The sequence below is a fragment of the Nansenia antarctica genome (genome assembly GCF_963989245.1).
Source record: "Nansenia antarctica genome assembly, contig: SCAFFOLD_287, whole genome shotgun sequence".
In the NCBI taxonomy this organism is placed as follows: Eukaryota; Metazoa; Chordata; class Actinopteri; order Argentiniformes; family Microstomatidae; genus Nansenia; species Nansenia antarctica.
Genome location: NW_027662756.1, coordinates 12,501 through 17,500, shown reverse-complemented (window position 1 = coordinate 17,500; position 5,000 = coordinate 12,501). Strand labels below are relative to the sequence as shown.

The following is a 5,000-nucleotide window of genomic DNA, read 5'->3' as shown; positions in this document are numbered from 1 at the left end:
CCCCTTTAACACTGTACCCCTTTAACACTGTACCCCTTTAACACTGTACCCCTTTAACACTGTACCCCTTTAACACTGTACCCAGTACCCCTTTAACACTGTACCCCTTTAACACTGTACCCCTTTAACACTGTACCCCTTTAACACTGTACCCCTTTAACACTGTACCCCTTTAACACTGTACCCCTTTAACACTGTACCCAGTACCCCTTTAACACTGTACCCAGTACCCCTTTAACAGGCCATTTGGGTAGCTCTTAGTCTTAGTTGTGTGTTAGTTCTCCACTGTTGTAAACTTCATTGTTGTTTAGGCGGAGAAGGTTTTTGTTGTTCTCCCATCTAGAGATGGGCATGTTTATAACAGCACATTTGTTTATAACAAATTCTTCATTCTAATGGGTTGCTTTTTTTGTTTAAATTGTATCATTTTCATTTGGTATCTGGAAAGTACTCTACAATATGAGTAATACTAAAATCATTACACTGAATGTCAAAGGTATTAACCATGTGGTGAAAAGACGCAAAATACTTACCATGCTTAAAAAAGATTAAAACAAGACTGGGTTGGCCAGATATATTATTCATCTTTCAACTCAAAGAGCAGAGGGGTAGCAATACTTATCCACAAACACCTTACGTTTACACTTGATAAAGTTATCCAAGATACAGAGGGAAGGTTTGTTGTTATCACTGGGTTTCTATATGGGGAACATGTCCTTTCAGTGTTTCCTCTATATGCGGGCCGCCACGAAAGAATTTCCTCCGCCACTAATTGATCCAGACAGTCCACTTTGATTCAGGCTGCGCAGAAAGGCAGCGAGTTATTATGACGGAGAACAGAAAAAAAGCAGATTGAAGCTCGATTTAGGCCGCTTCCAGACCAACATTTCGTTACGATTTAGGGCGTAGTTATTTACAATATATTACAATGTTGCAATTAACCTCCTCGTTTGTGTTCGCACTGCAATCGAGACTGAATCAGATAGCGAGGCGACGCGCTTTCAAAACAGTTTTGTGATTGGTCCGAATGTGTGTGTGTGTGTAATGCGCGTTCCGCATGTTCCGCTGCAGCTGTAGGATATATTGGTATTTGATCACCTTGTAGGAGTGACGGCAATAACAGGACGATCTAGTCGTTTTGCCGGTAGAAAAACAATCATGTGCGCTTTATTCTCACTCTCTGCATGCGTACTGACAACAACAACATTCATTCATCTCTGTCCCACTTATATCACGTATAATTGTGGTCTGGCTCCAGAAATGGATCATAGCCCGCCTAAAACCCTACCTCCTTCCAAAATGGCTCAAATTACAAACGAGTTATGCTCAGACCTTGGCCTACTGGATGTATGGAGAATCGTGAATCCCCAAGAGAAGGACTTTACATTTTTCTCTCACCCTCATCATTCTTTCTCGAGAATTGATTATATTTTCGTATCACAATTAATTTTAGACAGAACCAAGGCCTGTTCTATCAACACGTGCGCTATTTCAGACCATTCCTCAGTTACTATTGAATTCCTACCACCCTACTATGACCCCCTATCTAGACACTGGCGTTTGAACCCGTCCCTTCTTAGCAATCCCACATTTTTAACATACTTAGAAACACAGTGGGAACTCTTTATTTCCACGAATGACACACCTGATATTTCTGCTTCTACACTATGGGAAACGGGTAAGGCATTCTTGAGGGGTGCCATAATATCCTATACAGCAGCATTAAAAAAAGCATCAATGGCAAGTCAACTGGAGCTTGAGCAACAGATTAAAACCCTGGATAGAGAGTTTAAAACCTCCTCCTCCACAGCTGTGTTAAAAAAGCTAGAGGCGGCTCGATCTGCCCTAGACCAATTGCTAACTCAAAAAGCAGAATCGGCAATGTTTTTCGCCAGGCATAGATTATTTGAATCTGGTAACAAACCCGGCAGGCTCCTTGCTCGACTGGCCAAAGGCCGGACAGGGCCTCATGCAATACCATCTCTCAGAGATAGCATGGGCATACAACAGTTTGAAACCAAAATTATTAGTAAAATAATGAAGGACTTCTATCAAGGACTAAACTCATCTGAATGTCAAAATACTTCAATGTTAAGAAAAACGTTTTTGGATGGGATACATCTTCCTACATTATCTGAAGAACACAGAAACGACCAATTACAGAACAGGAAGTCTTAGAGACCATTCAAGCTCTACAGAGTGGGAAAGCCCCGGGTCCCGATGGGTTCGGGCCCGAATTTTATAAAAAAATGGCTAGGCTGGTGGTGAAACCTCTAACCAATATGTTCATCGAGTCTTCAGAGAGAGGCACTCTTCCTCCGACTTTAAATCTGGCCCATATTTCCCTGATTTTGAAGAAGGATAAGCCCCCTGATAACTGTGCTTCGTACAGACCAATACGTTTACTCGGGGTTGATGGTAGATTACTATCTAAACTCCTTGCAAGAAGATTGGAGGAGGTACTGCCCATTCTAATTAAACCGGATCAGACAGGATTTATCAAGAACAGATATTCCTACTCCAACGTTCGACGGCTCCTTAATGTAATACAATTCTCACAAAGTACAAAGAAAAGGGTCCTTGCTGAGAAAGCGTTTGATCGAGTGGAGTGTTTGATCTGTTTGATGGCTCTGGTTTTACTGACTGGGTTAAACTTATATACAAATCGCCGGCTGCGAGGGTCATGGTAAATGGTTCAGCGTCTGACGTTTTCCCCTTGAGTAGGGGCACGCGTCAGGGCTGTCCTATGTCGCCTCTATTATTTGCGTTAGCGCTCGAACCCCTTGCCGAGGCTATTAGGAACCATCAGGGACTGTCAGGTGTCGTATTAGGAGACACTGAATACAGGATTTCGCTCTATGCTGATGATGTATTACTGTTTATTACCGACCCGGAGTGCTCAATACCTGTTTTATTATCAATAATTAATAAATTCGGTCAATTTTCAGGGTACAAAATTAATTATGACAAATCTGAGGCCCTGCCATTAGGTGACTTTGGGGACCGGACGGCTCTTGTCGATTTCCCTTTCAGGTGGTCAACTTCAGGCTTTACTTACCTGGGCATTAGAGTATCAGCGAACATTGACGATTTGTATAAACTAAATTTTACACCAATCCTGACATCAATCAAAAGTGACCTTGACACGTGGTTTGATCTCCCTCTATCATGGATGGGCAGAATTAGCCTGACTAAGATGAATGTGCTTCCTAGACTATAAGGCCTACTATAGGACTATACCCAATGCAAATGCTACCGCTTAAGATCAATAGAACAGCCATCTTTCTTTCAAGATTTATATGGCATGGAAAGAAATCTAGGTTGAAAATGAGGACCTTTCAATTGCCTATAGAAAAAGGGGGTCAAGCCGTTCCCAATATTCTGTATTATAATTGGGCTTGCCATGCCAGGATAATTTCAGGCTGGCTCAAGCATTTCCTTCATCAAGGAGAGTACCCCGTAGATGCATGGTGTTGTGTCCCCTACTCTTTGCTCAGCCTTATCTCAACTGACATGAATGACCTTCCAGCAGGGGTCAAGGACAATCCTATCATATATAACACACTTAAGATATGGGGTGATATTAGTAAACATGTTGGCCGGACATGTTTTTCATCAGCACTACAACCTATATCTCAAAATAAAGCCTTCCCTCCTGGTGTAGGAAAGAGTATATTTGAAGACTGGCACTCAAAGCAACTAAGACTTGTCGCTGACTTATTCGAAGGTGATAATTTCATGTCATTCTCACAACTTCAGAGTAAATACGAAATACCTCATAATCACTTTTTTGCATTCCTTCAGGTGAGACATTTTGTAAAATCTGATCTATCATTCCCAACAGACCAACCAATGAAAAGCTCAATTGATAACTTCCTTCTCAACTTTAACTCAACTCCCTTTAACAACACAAATTTCATTTCCTTTTTTTATGAAAAACTTTACTCTACTAACTCTATTAATATCAACAGATCTAGAGAGCTATGGGAAAAAGATTTGGAGGTTGAACTTGATGCCGACATGTGGTCAGATGCTTTTGAATCTGCAAAAAAAATATTCACCTGTAATAGGCTTAGAGAGAGTCAGTACAGAATATTACACAGACTAGAACGCACTCCCCACTTCCTAAACAAAATTAATCCCCAGATTTCTCCCATCTGTGTGAAATGCAAAAAGGATGTAGGAACTTATTTTCATTGTATTTGGCCCCTTGATATCCAGATACTGGAAAAACATTGCTAAGGAACTTAGTTCAATATTCCACACTTCGGTTGGGGCTGAACCAGGCTTGTTTATTCTGAATATACCTACGGGGCAACTCCCTCTCTCCACTGGACGGATGACTTTAATGAGTAAACTTCTACTTCTGGCGAGGCGATGCATCCTATTCCAGTGGATCGAGGAGAAACCCCCCACAGTCACACAGTGGTACAGAGAGACTTTTAAGGTCTTTCCTATGGAACGCCTCAGTGCTACATTAAGGGGGAATGACAACTTTTTCTACGGTATTTGGCAGCCCTATCTTGATTATCTTCCTGATGATTTAGTTGACCTACTGCAGAAAGGACGCCCGCGATTTGTTTTCACAAATAAATCATAGTCATTTGTTTTGCTTTTGTAGTCTTTTTACCTTTGATGTGATTCTGTTGTGTTTGATGTGTCATATATGTCCAGTGTACTAATGCAACCCATGTATGCTAACCATTGTTTTTGTTTTGTAACTTGACAATACCTGTGCTGTCTGATTGTTATGTTGTGCAAATTGAATAAAATATTATATAAAAAAATGTAAAAAGATAGAACATTTGTGACACAGCCCAATGAAAAGGGCTACCTGTAGGCGAAATCATTTTTCAGTTTTTTACATGTGCTTAAACTACAGATTGTAAGCTTTCAAATGATGCATCATACATTGAAATCGGAAACAAATTGAAGACGACATGAGTATTTGAAAGTTGCTACACCGGAAATCACTAAGCACAGAAAATCCCCATCAAAGA

At 40.8% G+C, this 5,000-nt stretch overlaps 1 protein-coding gene across 1 annotated transcript in view; it reads right to left on the bottom strand.

Moving 5' to 3' along the window:
• The window catches only part of LOC308175469 (mitogen-activated protein kinase kinase kinase kinase 3-like), a gene marked incomplete at its 5' end in the record, with an annotated part of 21,390 nt that overhangs the window by 5,547 nt on the left and 10,843 nt on the right, over window positions 1–5,000 (bottom strand). The window lies entirely within an intron of this gene.